The sequence below is a fragment of the Amblyraja radiata genome, chromosome 30, assembly GCF_010909765.2.
Source record: "Amblyraja radiata isolate CabotCenter1 chromosome 30, sAmbRad1.1.pri, whole genome shotgun sequence".
Lineage (NCBI taxonomy): Eukaryota > Metazoa > Chordata > Chondrichthyes > Rajiformes > Rajidae > Amblyraja > Amblyraja radiata.
The window spans coordinates 20,932,461-20,953,339 of NC_045985.1; the positions used below are offsets into that span (position 1 = coordinate 20,932,461).

Consider the following 20,879-nt stretch of genomic DNA (forward strand, 5'->3'; position numbering starts at 1 on the left):
CCCCAGATCCCCTGACTCCACTATCTTTAAGAGTTCTGTCAAGCTCTCTCTTGAAAGCATCCAGAGAACCCGCCTCCATCGTCGGCTGAGGCAGAGAATTCCATGTCGTCGTGGGGGAGCCGCCGGGAACTAAGGGGGACCACAAATGGAAAGCGTTAAAAAGGCTTTGTGTAAAATGGAATTTCTGCAACATTTCAGTGCCCTTTAGGTGGCGACTCTTTGCACGCCTTGGCTGAGAAAAACAAAGAACCTGTGGCAACAACGTTTCATTCATTCAAGGAGAGAAAAGGTTTAGAGTGCTGTGTGCAGGCGGGTGGGACCAGGCCAGAATGCCCAGGGGGTCAGCATGGACCATGTGGGCCGAAGGGCCAGTCTGGGTACTGTACAACTCTCCACGATGCTACTCACCGATCACTCGCAGCTCAAACTGCTCCCTGTCACGGTTCCTCAGCTCCCTCCCAAAGTAGTTTGTCTGCACCTCGTACGTCCCCTGGTCACCCGGCCTCACGGCCATCAGCTCGGTGAAGGCGGCCCGTCGGAAGTGGACCCTGTCACTGTCGGACGTGTGGACCATGTACGGATATTCCGAGCTGTCAGACTTCCAGGCCAGGATTGCAAGATCGGTATGGATCCGCCACATCGCCACCTCGAACCTCTCCTGGCTGTGATGTAGGACGGGGAACCTAACCGTTCCACCCACGGTGGCTGCCGTTCCTGCTCTGCACAGCGCCGCAGCGTGGAGGCCTGCAACACAACAAGGGCCGGGGATGGTACACAATCCAGCGAGCTTTAGACATGAATAATGCCCATTGCTACCATAGTTTAATTTTCATTTAACATATATTTGAGGGGTTTTGTCCAATATAGTGATAACCCTCACTTTGTGACAAATGCGTTTCATGCATTAACACGATCCTTACCCACTAACGTACAACCTGTAGACATTTCATATTTAATTTCATACGTTTACCATGCAGCGTTACAATTAACAATGTGCTTTTCAGTAGATAACAACAATATTGCTCGTTTGGTCACATACTCCATGTTTATAGCAAGAAAGTACATTTATATGTTGAAAAACAGCAACAGTGAAGAAATCAGCTGTCATGCTTTTGAAAAATGACTTTCTAAATTTCATGTAACGGTTGTTATGGTGAACACCAAACATAAAGTGTAAAAAAACACATAGGAACTCATGTTAAACAAGGAATTTTGTTCATTACAACGTCATGGCGGATGTGCGGGAGTGGGCGCCGTCTGTGTATGGCAGCCTGCCCGCAGTCCGCCTCTACACCTTTCTTTATTTTATTTTATGTTAGTGGAGGTCTTCTATGTGGGGGGTGGGGGTGGGGAAGGGAGAAACTTTATTCTTAGTCCCCTACCTGGTCGGAGAGGCAGCATCCCTCCGTGCTGTTTCTTCGCCCCGTCCTCGCGGCCTACCACCGAAAGGGGAGCGGCGTTTTCCTGTCGGGACCGGCTGGGACTACAGCTTCGGCGGCGGTGGCGCAGCGCTGGGATACCAACAAGGAGCGGGCGATGCCTACCGGGTCGCCGTGCGGTAAGCTCCGGAGCGCTTTGGTCGCCGACTTCCAACATCGCGGAGCTGTGGCTGCGGGCGTTCGGCCGCGGGCGGCGCTGGATTTGGATTTGGAGCGCCGCAGAGCCAGAGATCGAGTTCGCCGGGGTCGGAGCTCCAGCCGGCGCGGCCGGAGGACTACGAGTGCCGCGGTCTCCGCTCTCCGGGGAGGGGACAGCCGCTCCAGACTTTTCCAAGCCGCTGAGGAATGTTTCACCCGACGCCGATGTTTCATCTTTACGGCAAGAGGGCCCTGAAAATCATCGGACTGGCTGCACGGCCACAGATGGGCCCTGACCTCGGGATGTTTCACAGAGGAAGAGGACTTAACTTTCTGGTGCCTTTCCCCCGCAGTGGAAATTTTTTGATTCTGCTGTGGGGGGATGTTTGTGTTGAACCCTGTAATATGTTGTGTCCATTTTTATTCTTTTTTTTTTTTTTTTTAAACCTTTTTCTATGGTTTGCAATGGAACTTATTATTATTTAAATTATGTAAAGCGCTTTGGGGTCAATGCAAATTGGCTTAAAATGCGCTATATAAATAAAGTTTACTTACTTACTTACATTAATGACATTTTCACAAACTTCATGAACTATCTCTCCTTGTCATGTACTGCCGCTGTGAGCCATCCTTTTCTTTCAATATCCCTCTCTCTCTCCCCCTCTCCTATAATATTGTCAATAAAATATCCCTGAACACATGCCAAGATATGTTTTCATTCTTTTCGTTCTATATTAGTGGATGGTGGCCGATTAGGAAAAGGGGAGACGCAACGAGATCTGGGTGTCATGGTACACCAGTCATTGAAAGTAGGCATGCAGGTGCAGCAGGCAGTGAAGAATGCGAATGGAATGTTAGCATTCATAGCAAAAGGATTTGAGTATAGGAGCAGGGAGGTTCTACTGCAGTTGTGCAGGGTCTTGGTGAGACCACAATTGTATTGCGTACAGTTTTGGTCTCCTAATTTGGGGAAATACATTCTTGCCATAGAGAAGGTTCACCAGACTGATACCTGGGATGGCAGGACTTTCATATGAAGAAAGACTGGATAGACTCGGCTTGTACTCGCTAGAATTTAGAAGATTGAGTGGGGGGAGGGGGGGGGGGGGAGATCTTATAGAAACATACAACATTCTTAAGGGGTTGGACAGGCTAGATGCAGGAAGATTGTTAACGATGTTGAGAAATTCCAGAACAAGGGGCCACAGTTTAAGGATATGGGGGAAGTATTTTAGGACCGAGAAGAGATTTTTATTTCACACAGAGAGTGGTGAATCTGTGGAATTCTCTGCCACAGAATGTAGTTGAATGTAGTTCATTGGCTATATTTAAGAGGGAGTTAGATGTGGCCCCTGTGGCTTAAGGGATCAGTGGGCATGGAGAGCAGGCAGGTAGGGGATACTGAGTTGGATGATCAACCATGATCATATTGAATGTCGGTGCAGGCTCGAAGGGCCGAATGGCCTACTCCTGCACCTATTTTCTATGATACAGAAGTGCGAGCTTTAGACATGACTTTGCCACCATAGTTGAGTTTTGAATCTAACATATATCATGATATTGATTTTTTTTAAAGTCGCATTTAAATGTTGTCTAAATTATGCTTGAGGAAGTTTTAAAATGTAAATTGCAATTTTCCATTTAATGTTTGATTCACAAAATTAAATATATCTACATTAGACATTATATGTTCTCAATCTTAAAGAGAAGTCGATAAGAGCTTATTCAGTGTTCTTTTTCACAATTGGCCATTTGAATGTCCTTTATTTAATTTCCTTTATTGTCATTCAGACCTTTCAGCCTGAACGAAATTTCGTGCTAATAGTCGTACACACAATAATACAATAATAGACAACAGAATAGACAGTAAACACAAATAACATCCACCACAGTTAGTCCACCAAGCACCTCCTCACTGTGATGGAGGCAAAAATCTTAGGGCTGCAGTCTCTTCCCTCCTCTTCTCCCTCTGCGCGCTGAGGCGATACCCCACCGGGCGATGGTAAATCAGTCCTGCGGCTCACCGAGCTCCGCGAACGGGCCGGTTCAAACACCGCGGCCCGGGGGTGGTCGAAGCTGCTGCCCTCCAGTCCAGCGGACGCAGCTGTTGCTGACGTCGTCCACTGGCCCGCGGCCGAACCCCGGACTCAGGCCGCCCCCGCCAGAACGCCGTCTCAGCCACCGGAGCTCCGTTCCAGCACCAAGCCGGGTCGCCCCCACGGGAGCGCCGTTTACCTCGGGCTGGGCCGCCCCGACGGGAGCGCCGTTTCCCTCGAGCTGGGCCGCCCACACGGGAGCGTCACAGCCCCTCACGGGAGCGCAGTTCCAGCCCCGAGCCGGGGCGCCCTCACGGAGCGAGCCCAGGGCAAGTCCTGACCAAAGATCGTATAGCGGAGCAAGATAGGCTACTCCTGCGAAATGCAATGGGCTGACGTGTAGTACGCTATGGAGGGGATCTGGGCATTTTCCCCGCCCATTTTAGTAACCGGAGCCTACCTGACCCGACCCGACTCGCAGTGTAATCAATGTTGCGGGGCAACAGTTTGTGTGCGTTAGACTCATAAATCTGTCAGTTCATACTTCTTGTCAAGAATAAAAGTTGACTCTGGTAATTGTCTTTTTTAATGTTTTTTAAATCATTTCTTTTTAAATGGCTCACAAGCAGTGTTTGAGTTGATTTTGTAGTAACCGGAACCGACCCGACTCGACTCGCCAGGTAATTGACATTGCGGGGGATCTTTGTGTGTGTGATATAGGGTTAGATTCATAATTCTGTTAGTTCATAATTCTGTTAATTCTTGTTAAATAATAAAATGTTTATAAACACACATACATGAAAATTATATAAATCTCCCCGCAACTTCACACACACTAGGCCTTATGTCCCCCCCCCCCCCCCCCCCCCCCCCCCCCAGCTCCGCCATTAGGCCTCAGCGCAGACGGAGGCAGAGAAGGGGGATACGACAAAAAAAGTCGCATTCCCCCGAAGGGAGAGACAGCAAGCCCCGTTTCAACCCCCCCCCCCCTCATAAACACAACCTAAAAAAACAAAAACTTAGCCAGACAAAACGAAAAAAACAACACAAAAAAATAAAAACAAACGAACTGCAGGCGAGCAGCAGCCGTTCACCAGCGCCGCCATTTCGTTACTTAATGTGTGCAATATCTAAACAAATTACCTGCCTCTTAATTACTAGTATCTTTGCTGTCGATTGCAATATTGCGCTCTGATGGTGAATTGGTTTGAAGTTTAAATCCCGCATTGTTACTCAGCCAATGAGTGGGGTCAGGGCGGCGCTTGTAGCGTCCTCGGGTTTATACTGCATTGTAAAGTGGGCGTTGCTGATCCGCACAGGAGATCGGCACAAACTGACAGTTTACGTCAACCCTCATCCACAGATGCTTCCGACACCGTAGATGGACACAGAGTGCTGGAGTAACTCAGTGGGTCAAGCTGCATCTCAGGGGGGAAATATATGTTTTTCCACAAATGCTGCCTGACCCGCTGAGTTACACCAGCACTCTGTGAAACGTCACCTATCCATGTTCTCCACAGATGCTGCCTGACCCGCTATGTCACTCCAGTACTGTGTGAAACTTCACCTATCCATGTTCTCCACAGATGCTGCCTGGCCCGCTGTGTTACTCCAGTACTCTGTGTTTTACCGACAATTGTGCACTCCTATAACCATATAACAATTACAGCACGGAAACAGGCCATCTCGGCGCTGCAAGTCCGTGCCGACGACTTTTTCCCCTTAGTCCCACCTGCCTGCACTCATACCATAACCCTCCATTCCCTTCTCATGCATATGCCTATCCAATTTAATTTTAAATGATACCAACGAACCTGCCTCCACCACTTCCACTGGAAGCTCATTCCACACCGCTACCACTCTCTGAGTAAAGAAGTTCCCCCTCATGTTACCCCTAAACTTCTGTCCCTTAAGTCTAAAGTCATGTCCTCTTGTTTGAATCTTCCCTATTCTCAAAGGGAAAAGCTTGTCCACATCAACTCTGTCTATCCCTCTCATCATTTTAAAGACCTCTATCAAGTCCCCCCTTAACCTTCTGCGCTCCAGAGAATGCTCTGATTTATAAAGGCTAGCATACCAAAAGCTTTCTTTACCACCCTATCTATACGAGATTCCACCTTCAAGGAACTATGCACGGTTATTCCCAGATCCCTCTGTTCAACTGTATTCTTCAATTCCCTACCATTTACCATGTACGTCCTATTTTGATTTGTCCTGCCAAGGTGTAGCACCTCACATTTATCAGCATTAAACTCCATCTGCCATCTTTCAGCCCATTTTTCCAAATGGCCTAAATCACTCTGTAGACTTTGGAAATCCTCCTGACTGGTTTTAGTTTAGTTTAGAGATACCTCTACAGCTGGGAACAAGCCCTTCGGCGCCTCGAGTCCGCGCCGACCAGTACGCTTGTTCTATCCTACACACACTTGCGATAATTGACAGAAGGCAATTAACCTACAAACCGGAGCACAAAAAGCTGTAGTAACTCAGCGGGACGGGCAGCACCTCTGGAGAGAAGGAATGGGTGAAGTTCCGAGTCCAGACCCTTCTTTAGACCGGAAATGTCAGCCGGTGGTAACCCACGCGGTCACGAGGAGACCGTTCAATCCCCGTACAGACAGCGCCCGGAGTCAGGATCTAAACCTGGGTCCCTGGCGCTGTGAGGCAGCAGCAACGCGCGGGCCGAGTGGCCTCTCTCTCTCTCTGTGTACCTGCCAGCAGCCACAGCAGACTCTCCACCTTCCCGATAGAGCGCCACATGTCCCCTCTACTCAACGTCGCTGACTCCACGCTGTACCGAGTCACCCCGAGTCAAGCGGCGCGCTGGGCTGGAGGAGAACGAGATGTATTAGTGCGGGGGATGCAGACGAGGGGGGGGGGGCGGCGGAGCGGCGAGATGAGGGGGGGGGGATAGAAATGCAGCGAGTGGAGAGGAGAGGGGATGTGTGGGGAAGGGGATGCGGGGAGGGGGGATGCGGGGAGTGGGTAGAGGTGCGCGGAGGGGGAAGGAGGGAGAGGGGAGAGTGTTGGTAGGAGCGGAGGGAGATGAGTGTTATGAGGATAGGCACAAAAAGCTGGAGAAACTCAGCGGGACAAGCAGCACCTCTTTAGAGAAGGAATGTGTGACATTTCGGGTCAAACCCCTTCTTCAGACTGGTTGGGGACAAGGGAAAGGAGATATATAGACGGTGATGTGGAGAGATAAAGAACAATGAATGAAAGATATGCAAAAAAGTAACGATGATAAACACGAGATGCTGGTGCGACTTGGGTGGGGGAGGGATATATCTCCCTCCGCTCCTACCAATGCATTTCGTTGTCTCTGTACTGTACACTGACAATGACAATTAAAATTGAATCTGAATCTGATAGTGAGAGAGGGAATACCGGGGCTACCTGACGTGAGAGAAATCAATATACATACCACTGGGCTGTGAACTGCCGGGAGCGGAGACAGGAACTCACCAGCAACGGCGGCGAACTGAGATACAGAGAACTGTTGATCAAAGATACTAGAGGAGCTTTGCTGTCGATTAACCGAAGATCTTGCTCTAGTATCTTTGCGATTAACTGTCGATAACCGAGACTGATCGTGAATTGGTTTAAAGTTTAAATCCTGCATTGTTACTCAGCCAATGAGTGGGTTCAGGGCGAGGCTTGCAGCGTCCTCGGGTTCAAAGATCCTATTTATACTGTATTGTAATGTGGGCGTTGCTGATCCACACAGTAGATCGGCACAAACTGCCAGTTTACACTAAACTTCTGTGTAAACCCTCATCTACAGTTGCGTCACAGTAGATTGACACAGAGTGCTGGAGAAACTCAATGGGTCAGGCAGCATCTCTGGGGGAAAGATATAGACAACAAACAATAGACAATGGACAAAAGGTGCAGGAGTAGGCCTTTCGGTACCCCGTTCCTGCCTTCTCCCCATACCCCCTGACTCCGCGATCTTTAAGAGCCCTATCTAGATCTCTCTTGAAAGCATCCAGAGAACCGGCCACCACAGAGAATTCCACGACTCACCACTCTGTGTGAACAAGTGTTTTCTCATATAACCATATAACCATATAACAATTACAGCACGGAAACAGGCCATCTCGGCCCTACAAGTCCGTGCCGAACAACTTTTTACCCTTAGTCCCACCTGCCTGCACTCATACCATAACCCTCCATTCCCTTCTCATCCATATGCCTATCCAATTTATTTTTAAATGATACCAACGAACCTGCCTCCACCACTTCCACTGGAAGCTCATTCCACACCGCTACCACTCTCTGAGTAAAGAAGTTCCTCCTCATGTTACCCCTAAACTTCTGTCCCTTAATTCTGAAGTCATGTCTTCTTGTTTGAATCTTCCCTATTCTCAAAGGGAAAAGCTGGTCCACTTCAACTCTGTCTATCCGTCTCATCATTTTAAAGACCTCTATCAAGTCCCCCCTTAACCTTCTGCGCTCCAGAGAATAAAGACCTAACTTATTCAACCTTTCTCTGTAACTTAGTTGTTGAAACCCAGGCAACATTCTAGTAAATCTCCTCTGTACTCTCTCTATTTTGTTGACATCCTTCCTATAATTGGGCGACCAAAATTGTACACCATACTCCAGATTTGGTCTCACCAATGCCTTGTACAATTTTAACATCCCAGCTTCTATACTCAATGCTCTGATTTATAAAGGCTAGCATACCAAAAGCTTTCTTTACCACCCTATCTATATGAGATTCCACTTCAAGGAACTATGCACGGTTATTCCCAGATCCATCTGTTCAACTGTATTCTTCAATTCCCTACCATTTACCATGTACATCCTATTTTGATTTGTCCTGCCAAAGTATAACACATCTGCCATCTTTCAGCCCGTTCTCCTTTCCAAATGGCTTACCCCTTATTCTTAAACTGTGGCCCCTGGTTCTGGACTCCCCCAACATCGGGAACATGTTTCCTGCCTCTAACAAGCCCCTAATAATCTTATATGTTTCAATAGGGTGATTTCACGAAAGGTCACTGGAGCGTAGCTCCGCACCCACGTGACCGAAAATTTTAACTGGGGGACAAGCGTCACTTCCGGTAAATGTTAGTGAATGGGAAACACGCACTTTCACAACCGTTAAAAACATCGAAAACGGCCAGATTTTGAGCTGCAATTTACTGAGCCAGTCGGAGTGACCGAGAGGCACAGCTACCTCAATTTACAGTTTAAAAAAAAGATAGAAACTAAGGTAAATACAAGAGGGAGCTGAAGGGGCAAAAAAAAGCGGAAGTTGTTAGTGGACATTTTTCGTGGAGATTTAAAGATCCAAAATATAGGGAATTATCGCGTTTGCTCGCTGCATTTCATCAAAAGTAAGGCATTATTGGCTTTGTTATATTTATTCATTTGTTAGATGAATAGTATTAAAAGTTAGAAATCCTTCAGTAAAATTGCAAAATCGTCCATGGTTCTCGGGTGGGTTTTAACATGCAAAATGAACACGCTTCTGAAGCTACATTCACCATTTAAATATCCGTGAAACATAAATGCGTCTTGAAATAAATTTTACTCAGATGCAAGCTAAGGAATGGTATAATTGTCAGCTGTTAATTTGACAAAATCAGGACATTTTAAAAATAAATAATAAAATTTGGTAATGACCAGCATCTGCACTTCCTTCCTACACACCAATACGAAGTTTGGCCAAACGCTGGGTCTAAAATGGTTCCCTGACCCCGCCGCTCCCCTCACGTCCCGGGCTGCAGGAACGGCGGGTCGGGCAGCGTCTGTTAGGCCGCGAGACCGTTGTTGGTGGGGATCTGGACATCGCCTGATGCACAGATGCTGCCCGACCCGCCGGGTTTGTCCACCCCACCGCTCGTCCCCCTCCTCCTCCTTCGCTTCACCCACGTTCACGTAGAATTAGGCCATTCGACCCATCGAGTCTACTCTTCCCTTCAACCATGGCTGATCTCTGCCTCCTAAATCCAATTTTTCCTGCCTTCTCGCCAAAACCTTTAACACACGTTCTAATCATGAATTTGTTTTTCTCTGGCTTAAAAATATCCACTGACGTGACCTCTACAGCCCTCTGTGGCAACGAGTTCCATGGGTTAACTGCCCTCCCTCCCTCCTCTAGTCCCACGCCCCTCCTCCCCTCTTTCCCCTCCCCCAGAGGAATACACAAACCTCCTCCCATCTTCCACTCGATCCTGAACTCGGATACTGTCCGTGTGGAGTTTGCACGTTCTCCCTGTGACCGCGTGTATTTCCTCCGGGATCCATGTTCATTAGTGACAGGAACCGAATTAGGCCATTAAGCCGATCAAGTCTACGCCGCCATTCAATCATGGCTGATCTATCTCTCCCGCTCGACCCCGTTCTCCTGCCTTCTCTCGGTATCTCCTGACCGGGTGCTCCGGTTTCCCCCCTCACACTCCAAAGACGTGAAGGTTTTGTACGTTAATTGGCCTTCTGTATATTGCCCCGTGTGTGAGGAGTTGATGAGAAAGTGGGATAACAGAGAACGATTGTGTCCGAGTGATCGATGTTGTCGGAGTGGACTCGATGGGCCGAAGGGGCTGTTTCCGTGCTGTAATAAACCTAAACTCTCCTATCTCTCTGTCGCATTTCTCTTTTAATTTTAAACATAAATATTATTCTTTAATGTTTAATCCTTTAATTAATCTTTGAACTTTGATTCTTTAATCGGGTCTCTGGCGCAGTGGTAGAGTTGCTGCCTCACACCGCTACCACTCTCTGAGTAAAGAAGTTCCCCCTCAGGTTTGATCCTGACTACGGGTGCTGTCTGTACGGAATTTGTACTTTCTCCCTGTGATCTGTGTACGTTTTCTCCGGGACCTCCGGTTTCCTCCCACACTCCAAAGACATGTGGGTTTGTAGGTTAATGGGCTTCAGTACAATTGTAAATTGTTTCCAGTGTGTGAAGGACAGTGTGTGACCGCCGGTTGGCGCAAATTTGGTGGGCAGAATGGCCTGTTTCCACGCTGTATCTCTAAACGGAACTTTTTTAAAATTATTTATTAGAAATAGTGTACATTACAGTGATATAAGCCCAAAATAACGTAATACATTTCCTGTACCACCATATTTTAAACTTTAAAAAGAAGAAAAGTAAAGAGAGTTAGATAGGACAGTGAGTGCGTGAAAGAGTGATCAAGAGAGAACCTTAGAAACGCAAAACTCGAAAAGAGTTAAGAAGAAAGCCAATGAAAAAGAAAGAAAGAAAAAGAGAACAGAAGATATGTAAACATAAAAAAAGACAAAAGGGATATACCTACTTGATATTTTTACTCATCCCTCACCAGGTCCTGAAACCATTTATTTTCAAAGTTATGTTGCACCCTATACTTGTAATAAGTCGATAAATGGAGACCAAACCTTTTGGAATGGTCTGGTTTGCCTGCTAGGAGGAATCTCATGTCTTCCAGGTGTAACATTTCGGATATATTTGAAATCCACATATTTATCGTTGGTGTTGGGGCGTTTTCTAGAATTTAAGTATGAGTTTTTTCCCGTTATTAAACCGTAATTAAGTATGCTCTTTTGGGACGAAGTCAGCTGAAGGCTGACTTCCTTTGTTCCAAAAATAATCAATTTTGCGTTCGGTTTCAGTTTTATTTTAAATAATTTTGTAAAAATTTCAAGGATTTCATTCCAAAATATTTGAATTTTTATACAAAAAACAAAGGAATGTGCTATAGTTGCTTCGTGGGATAGACATTTATCACAGATGAGGGAGACGTTTGGAAAAAGTTTACTTATTTTAGCTTTTGAGTAGTATAGTCTATGTAAATGTTTTAATTGGATTAGAATATGTCTTACATTGATCGAGCATTTATGCACATATAGGAAGTGTTTATCCCACCTCTCTTTCGAAATTTGTATAGCCAGTTCTTGTTCCCAATCTCTTCTAATTCTATCGGATGATGGCATTTCTATATTTAGGATGATGTTATATGATATTAAATTAGCAGATTCCGCCTTTATATTCATTGCGTCATCTAATTAGTCTTGAGACAAGTTATGACATTCTTGTGTATATTTTTTCAAATAGTCACATATTTGAAAATATTTAAAATATTGATTGATTCTCAAATTGTATTTAAGTTGTAGTTGTTGGAATGATAGTTAATTTCCATTTTCGTACATATCTCCAAACGTTTTAATTCCTATTCTTTCCCAGTATGTAAATGCTTTATCTATAATAGATGGTTTAAACGACGGATTATTAACTATAGGAGAAAGAAGGGATGGATTTCTTAATTTTAAGGTTAATTTTATTTGTTTCCAAATTCTAATTATACTATGAATAATTGGATTTTTATTGTATTTTGTGTTATTCAATTTTATTGGTGAGAGAAGGATCGCTCCTATATTAAAAGGGGAGCAATCCTCTCTCTCCATTACTATCCAATTCACCTGATGGGCAGAGTTGTCCAACAGGTGAATCACATTTTTGACATTTACTACCCAATAATAGTACAAAAAACTAGGAAGTGTTAATCCACCAAATTATTTAGGTTTACACAGATGTCTTCTTTGAATTCTATGGGATTTATAGTCGGAACTTTAAATGCTATTAACGTCAGATTGCTGGATAGGGATAGAATAAATGTTTTTTTTAAAAGATGTATAACACAGCAAAGAGTAGCCGGAAGCCAGAGGATTGGGAAACTTTCATGGGACAACAGAAGGAAACAAAACGGGCAATACGGGATGAAAAGATGACGTATGAAGGGAAGTGGCCAGGAATATAACGGACAGTAAAAGCTTCTTTAGATATGTTAAGGGAAAAAGAGTAGCAAAGTCAAATGTGGGTCCGTTGAAGGCAGACACGGGTGAAATTATTATGGGCAACAAGGAAATGGCAGAACAGTTGAATAGGTACTTCGGAGGTACACAAAAATGCTTGAGAAACTCAGCGGGTGCAGCAGCATCTATGGAGTGAAGTAAACAGGTGACGTTTCGGGCCGAAACCCTTCTTCAGACTGGTACTTCGGATCTGTCTTAACTAAGGAAGACACAAACAATCTCCCAGATGTACTGGAGGACAGAGGATTTAAGAGGATAGTGGAACTGAAAGAGAATTTCATTAGGCGAGAATTAGTATTGGGTAGGCTAATGGGACTGAAGGATGATAAATCCCGTGGGTCTGATGGTCTGCATCCCAGGGTCCTCAGGGAGGAAGCTCAAAAAATAGTGGACGCAATGGTGATCATTTTCCAATGTTCAATAGATTCAGGATCAGTTCCTGTGGATTGGAGGATAGCTCATGTTATCCCACTTTTCATGAAAGGAGCGAGAGAGAAAACGGGGAATTACAGACCTTCGTTACATCAGGCCGAGGCTTACCATATAACCATATAACCATATAACAATTACAGCACGGAAACAGGCCATCTCGACCCTTCTAGTCCGTGCCGAACACATAATCTCCCCTAGTCCCATATACCTGCGCTCATACCATAACCCTCCATTCCTTTCCCATCCATATAACTATCCAATTTATTTTTAAATGATAAAAACGAACCTGCCTCCACCACCTTCACTGGAAGCTCATTCCACACAGCTACCACTCTCTGAGTAAAGAAGTTCCCCCTCGTGTTACCCCTAAACTTCAGTCCCTTAATTCTCAAGTCATGTCCCCTTGTTTGGATCTTCCCTACTCTCAGTGGGAAAAGCTTTTCCACGTCAACTCTGTCTATCCGTCTCATCATTTTAAAGACCTCTATCAAGTCCCCCCTTAACCTTCTGCGCTCCAAAGAATAAAGCCCTAACTTGTTCAACCTTTCTCTGTAACTTAGTTGCTGAAACCCAGGCAACATTCTAATAAATCTCCTCTGTACTCTCTCTATTTTGTTGACATCCTTTACTAGAATGTTGCCTGGGTTTCAGCAACTACGTTACAGAGAAAGGTTGAACAAGTTAGGGCTTTATTCTTTGGAGCGCAGAAGGTTAAGGGGGGACTTGATAGAGGTTTTTAAAATGATGAGAGGGATAGACAGAGTTGACGTGGAAAAGCTTTTCCCACTGAGAGTAGGGAAGCTTCAAACAAGGGGACATGACTTGAGAATTAAGGGACTGAAGTTTAGGGGTAACATGAGGGGGATCTTCTTTACTCAGAGAGTGGTAGCTGTGTGGAATGAGCTTCCAGTGAAGGTGGTGGAGGCAGGTTCGTTTTTATAATTTAAAACTAAATTGGATAGTTATATGGATGGGAAAGGAATGGAGGGTTATGGTCTGAGCGCAGGTATATGGGACTAGGGGAAATTATGTGTTCGGCACGGACTAGAAGGGTCGAGATGGCCTGTTTCCGTGCTGTAATTGTTATATGGTTATATGGTTATATCCTTCCTATAATTAGGCGACCAAAATTGTACACCATACTCCAGAATTGGCCTCACCAATGCCTTGTACAATTTTAACATTACAACCCAACTTCTATACTCAATGCTCTGATTTATAAAGGCCAGCACACCAAAAGCTTTCTTTACCACCCTATCTACATGAGATTACACTTTCAGGGAACTGTGCACAGTTATTCCCAGATCCCTCTGTTCACCTACATTCTTCAATTCCCTACCATTTACCATGTACGTCCTATTTTGATTTGTCCTGCCAAGATGTAGCACCTCACACTTATCAGCATTAAACTCCATCTGCCATCTTTCAGCCCACTCTTCCAACTGGCATAAATCTCTCTGTAGACTTTGAAACTCTACTTCATTACCCGCAACCCCACCTATCTTAGTATCATCTGCATACTTACTAACCCATCTGCATACTTACTAATCCATCTGCATACTTACAGAGGCTTTCTGTGTGTAAATGTATCAAGCTCATTTTATGATGTCACCACAAGCTGCACAAAAACGTGCAGAACAGCCATCCATTGCATCAATAGTCAGACTTTGTATAAATCACAGTTTCCCAAAGAGCAACAGATGCAACAATAGTCAATTGGGATTGGACAGATTTTATATACATAGACTTTGGTAAAAGTTAACGACAAGATTCTTATAGAACATAGAAAAGTACACACACGCCCACAATGTCCATGTTGATCACGATGCCAAAATAACCTAATCTCATCTGCCTGTACATGATCAATATCCCTCCAAAACCACTATCTTTGTAGTATTGTGTGCAGTTCTTGTCGACAAGTTACAATAAGGGTGTGCATGCTTTGCAGATGGTACAGAGAAGGTTCACCGGGATGCTGCCTAGATTACATGGTTTCAACTACAGGAAGAGTTTGTATGTTCACCCTGTGACCGCGTGGGTTTCCTCCGGGTGCTCCGGTTTCCTCCCACAACAAAGACATACGTAGGTTAATTGACTTCTGTAAATTGTAAATTGTCCCTAGTGTGTGTAGGACAGTGCTACTGTACGGGGTGATCGCTGGTGCGCACGGACTCTGTGGGGAGCAGGGCCTGGTTCCACATTGTGTTTCTAAAGTCATGTTCGGTACGGACATTGTGGGTCGATATGAATGAAAAAATACAAATAAAATACAGAGACAAAGAGACTGAGAACACGGACACAATGACACAGAGACACGACAGCAGCAAATCCGTTCTCCATCACCCAGAAACGGGGTGCTCCGTGACCCCCATGTACAGCGGTCAGCGCTCTGCAACTGTCCCGGTCCGACACAGTCCCGCTCCTCGTTCTTGTGAGAGAGAGAGAGAGATAGTGAGAGAGAAGGTCCTGTGTTAGTGACCGGGCATCGGGGCCCATCCATCCCGTGCACTAGGGGGCAAGGTGACACCACAAAGTTAGTCGGGAGAGACGGGGGTGGGGTGGACAGGGAGAGAGGCGGGAGGGGGGTTCGGGGGAACGGGGAGAGAGGGAGTGGGGGAGAGAGAACTGGGGGAGAGAGGGAGCGGAGATGAGGGGGCGGGGGGAGAGGGAGCGGGGAAGAGGGGACGGGGGAGAGAGGGGCGAGGGAGAGAGGGGACGGGGGGAGATGGGTTGGGGGTAGAGGGGGCGGGGGGAGCGGGGGGGTGGGGGGAGAGAGGGGAAGAGGGAGCGGGGGGAGGGGGGAGGGGGAGGGGGAAGAGGGGGAGGGGGCAGAGGGGTGGGGAAGAGGGGGATGGGGCAGAGGGGGAGGGGGCAGAGGGGGAGGGGGCAGAGGGGGAGGGAGCAGAGGGGGAGGGGGCAGAGGGGGAGGGGGAAGGGGGGGCAGAGACGGGGACAGAGAGAGTGAGGGGGGATGGGTGAGGATGTGAAGATGAGGAGGACACTCACGGCTCTCTGCCGAAAGTCCCAGCACCGCAACAACGAAAAGGAACGCGGAGAGAGCGATGCCCCAACGTCTCCTGGACCCTGGAGGAGATAACACCACACAGTGGGGAACCTGGAGTCTGGTTTAGTTTTGACATACAAATTGGAAACAGGCCCTTCGGCCCATTGACACAATAGACAATAGACATTAGGTGTAGGAGTAGGCCATTTGACCCTTCGAGCCAGCACCGCCATTCAATGTGATCATGGCTGATCATCCCGAATCTCTCAGTACCCCGTTCCTGCCTTCTCCCCATATCCCCTGAATCCGCTATTTTTAATAGCCCTATCTAGTTCTCTCTTGAAAGTATCCAGAGAACCTGCCTCTGAGGCAGAGAATTCTACAGACTCACAACTCTTTGTGTGAAAAAGCGTTTCCTCATCTCCGTTCCAAATGGCTTCCCCTTATTCTTAAACTGTGGCCCCTTGCTCTGGACTCCCCCAACATCGGGAACACGTTTCCCGCCTCTAACGTGTCCAAACCCTTAACAATCTTATATGTTTCAATGAGATGCCCTTTCCTCCTTCTAAACTCCATAGTGTACACTTACGCTGCACTCCCTCAATAACAAGAACGTCCTTCCTCAAATTAAGGGACCAAAACTGCACACATTACTCCAGGTGTGGTCTCACTAGGGCTCTGTACAACTGCAGAAGGACCTCTTTGCTCCCATATTCGATTCCTCTTGTTATAAAGGCCAACATTAGATTAGATAGATTAGAGGGCTCGTCTAGGGAGGCTATTTGGGTGGAACTGAGAAATGGGAAAGGGGTAGCAACACTTATAGAGGTGTATTATAGACCGCTAAATGGGGAGCGAGAATTGGAAGAGCAAATATGTAAGGAGATTGCAGATATTAGTAGTAAGCACAAGGTAGTGATTGTGGGAGATTTCAATTTTCCACACATAGACTGGGAAACACATTCTGTAAATGGGCTGGATGGGTTGGAGTTTGTAAAATGTGTGCAGGATAGTTTTTTGCAACAATACATAGAAGTACCTACTAGAGAAGGGGCGGTACTGGACCTCCTGTTAGGAAATGAGATGGGTCAGGTGGCAGAGGTATGCGTTGGGGAACAGTTCGGGTCCAGTGATCACAATACCATTAGTTTCAATATAATTATGGAGAGGGACAAAACTGGACCTAGGGTTGAGATTTTTGATTGGAGAAAGGCTAACTTTGAGGAGATGTGAAAGGATTTAAAAGGAGTAAATTGGGACAGTTTGTTTTATGGGAAAGATGTGGACGAGAAATTGAGTACATTTAAAGGTGAAATTTTAAGAGTACAGAATCTTTATGTCCCTGTTCGGTTGAAAGGAAATCGTAAAAATTGTAAAGAGCCATGGTTTTCAAGGGAAATTGGACACTTGGTTCGGAAAAAGAGGGAGATCTACAATAGTCATAGGCAGCATTGAGTAAATGAGGTGCTTGAGGAGTATAAAGAATGTAAAAAGAATCTTAAGAAAGAAATTAGAAAAGCTAAAAGAAGATATGAGGTTGCTTTGGCAAGTAAGGTAAAAGTAAATCCGAAGGGTTTCTACCGCTATATTAATAGCAAAAGGATAACGAGGGATAAAATTGGTCCATTAGAGAGTCAGAGTGGCCAACTATCTGCAGAGCCAAAAGAGATGGAGGAGATATTGAACAGTTTCTTTTCTTCGGTATTCACCAAGGAGAAGGATATTGAATTATGTGAGGTAAGGGAAACAAGTAGAGTAGCTATGGAAACTATGAGGATCAAAGAAGAGGAAGTACTGACACTTTTGAGAAATATAAAAGTGGATAAGTCTCCAGGTCCGGACAGGATATTCCCTAGGACATTGAGGGAAGTTAGTGTAGAAATAGCAGGGGCTATGGCAGAAATATTTCAAATGTCATTAGATCCCCACCAAGCTCACCACCAAACTCCACCAGCTAGGCCTCAGCTCACCGATATGCGCTTGGATCCTGAACTTTCTCACGGAGCGACCGCAGGCAGTGAGACTGGGCCCGCACCTGTCCTCCACCATCACCCTGAGCACCGGCACACCACAGGGTTGTGTACTAAGCCCCAAGCTCTACTCCCTCTTCACTCACGACTGTGTCCCTGCATTCGACACCAACACCATCGTGAAGTTTGCAGACGACACAACAGTGATTGGGCTGATCACCAACGGTGATGAAACAAAATACAGAGCGGAGGTGCAGAACCTGGCGGACTGGTGCGCCAATAACAACTTGGCACTAAACACCTCCAAGACCAAGGAGCTGATCATTGACTTCAGGAGGTCCCATTCTGGAGAATACGACCCAATCTCCATTTATGGGGAAAGTGTGGAGAGAGTGTCCAGCTTTAAGTTTCTGGGCACTCACATTTCAGAAGACCTCACATGGTCCACAAACACCGCCGCGCTGGTCAAGAAGGCACAGCAACGACTGTTCTTCCTGAGGACATTAAAAAAGACTGGTCTGCCCCAACAGCTGCTGACAACGTTCTACCGCTGCACCACAGAGAGCATACTAACGTATGGCATCTCTGTGTGGTATCTCAGCTGCACGGAGGCGGAGAGGAGAGCTCTTCAGCGCGTCGTCAACAGAGCGCAGAGGATCATCGGGACAGAGCTACCAGCCTTGGAGGGCATCTACCACACGCGGTGCCTCAGGAAGGCCCTCAGCATCCATAAGGACTCATCACACCCCTGCCACGGTCTGTTTCAACTACTTCCCTCCGGCAGACGTTACAAGGCCTTCTACGCCCGAACCTCCAGACTCAGGAACAGTTTCATCCCAAGAGCTATAGCGGCTCTGAACCGGCCCTAATGAGTGCCCCCCCACCCACCCCCTTTGGACAGTCTCCCTCAGATGGTCACGTCAATCAATTCAGCTTGTTTATTTATGTATTGTATTTATTTACCTTTCCTGGACATCAGTGGAGCTGCACACTAAATCTCGTTGCACTGACGTGCAATGACAATAAAAGATATATTATATTATATTAGAAACGGGAATAGTGCCGGAGGATTGGCGCACTGCGCATGTTGTTCCATTGTTTAAAAAGGGGTCTAAGAGTAAACCTAGCAATTATACACCTGTTAGTTTGACGTCAGTGGTGGGCAAATTAATGGAAAGAATACTTAGAGATAATATATATAAGCATCTGGATAAACAGGGTCTGATTAGGAACAGTCAACATGGATTTGTGCCTGGAAGGTCATGTTTAACTAATCTTCTTGAATTTTTTGAAGATGTTACTCGGGAAATTGATGAGGGTAAAGCAGTGGATGTTGTGTATATGGACTTCAGTAAGGCCTTTGACAAGGTTCCTCATGGAAGGTTGGTTAAGAAGGTTCAATGGTTGGGTATTAATGGTGGAGTAGCAAGATGGATTCAACAGTGGCTGAATGGGAGATGCCAGAGAGTAATGGTGGATGGTTGTTTGTCAGGTTGGAGGCCAGTGACGAGTGGGGTGCCACAGGGATCTGTGTTGGGTCCACTGTTGTTTGTCATGTACATCAATGATCTGGACGATGGTGTGGTAAATTGGATTAGTAAGTATGCAGATGATACTAAGATAGGTGGGGTTGCGGGTAATGAAGTAGAGTTTCAAAGTCTACAGAGAGATTTATGCCAGTTGGAAGAGTGGGCTGAAAGATGGCAGATGGAGTTTAATGCTGATAAGTGTGAGATGCTACAACTTGGCAGGACAAATCAAAATAGGACGTACATGGTAAATGGTAGGGAATTGAAGAATGTAGGTGAACAGAGGCATCTGGGAATAACTGTGCACAGTTCCCTGAAAGTGGAATCTCATGTAGATAGGGTGGTAAAGAAAGCTTTTGGTGTGCTGGCCTTTATAAATCAGAGCATTGAGTATAGAAGTTGGGATGTAATGTTAAAATTGTACAAGGCATTGGTGAGGCCAATTCTGGAGTATGGTGTACAATTTTGGTCGCCTAATTATAGGAAGGATGTCAACAAAATAGAGAGAGTACTGAGGAGATTTACTAGAATGTTGCCTGGGTTTCAGCAACTAAGTTACAGAGAAAGGTTGAACAAGTTAGGGCTTTATTCTTTGGAGCGCAGAAGGTTAAGGGGGGACTTGATAGAGGTTTTTAAAATGATGAGAGGGATAGACAGAGTTGACGTGGAAAGGCTTTTCCCCCTGAGAGTAGGGAAGATTCAAACAAGGGGACATCACTTGAGAATTAAGGGACTGAAGTTTAGGGGTAACATGAGGGGGAACTTCTTTACTCAGAGAGTGGTAGCTGTGTGGAATGAGCTTCCAGTGAAGGTGGTGGAGGCAGGTTCGTTTTTATCATTTAAAAATAAATTGGATAGTTATATGGATGGGAAAGGAATGGAGGGTTATGGTCTGAGCGCAGGTATATGGGACTAGGGGAGATTATGTGTTCGGCACGGACTAGAAGGATCGAGATGGCCTGTTTCCGTGCTGTAATTGTTATATGGTTATATTATATGGGTAACATGCCATTCGCTTTCTTCACTGCCTGCTGTACCCGCATGCTTACTTTCATAGACTGATGTACAAGGACCCCCAGATCCCGTTGTACTTCCCCTATTCCCAACTTGACACGATATAAATAGTAATCCGCCTTCCTGTTTTTGCTACCAACGTGGATAACCTCACATTTATCCGCATTAAACTTCATCCGTCATGCATCTATCCACTCCCCCAACCTGTCCAAGCCACCCTGCATTCTCATACCATCCTCCACACAGTTCACACTGCCGATCAGCATTGTGTCATCTGCAAATTTGCTAATGTTACTTTGAATCCCTTCATCCAAATCATTGATGTATATTGTAAATAGTTGCGGTCCCAGCACCGAGCCTTGCGGTACCCCACTAGTCACTGCCTGCCATTCTGAAAGGGACCCCTTAATCCCTACACTTTGTTTCCTGTCTGCCAACCAATTCTCTATCCATGTCAGCACTCTACCCCCAATACCATGTGCCCTAATTTTGCCCACTAATCTCCTATG

The 20,879-nt window shown here is 46.0% G+C and overlaps 2 long non-coding RNA genes across 2 annotated transcripts; both read right to left on the reverse strand.

Annotated features, from left to right (window-relative positions):
• Nucleotides 1–544: 544 nt before the first annotated feature.
• LOC116990184 lies at nucleotides 545–7,112 on the reverse strand. The gene is made up of 3 exons (XR_004416457.1): nucleotides 7,079–7,112; nucleotides 6,325–6,441; nucleotides 545–744 (listed from the first exon to the last, which is right to left on the reverse strand). It is a non-coding gene; the product is annotated as an uncharacterized LOC116990184 (long non-coding RNA).
• Nucleotides 7,113–9,792: 2,680 nt separating this feature from the next.
• On the reverse strand, nucleotides 9,793–14,917 carry LOC116990185. The gene is made up of 3 exons (XR_004416458.1): nucleotides 14,877–14,917; nucleotides 11,180–11,182; nucleotides 9,793–9,835 (listed from the first exon to the last, which is right to left on the reverse strand). It is a non-coding gene; the product is annotated as an uncharacterized LOC116990185 (long non-coding RNA).
• Between the last annotated feature and the right edge of the window lie 5,962 nt (nucleotides 14,918–20,879).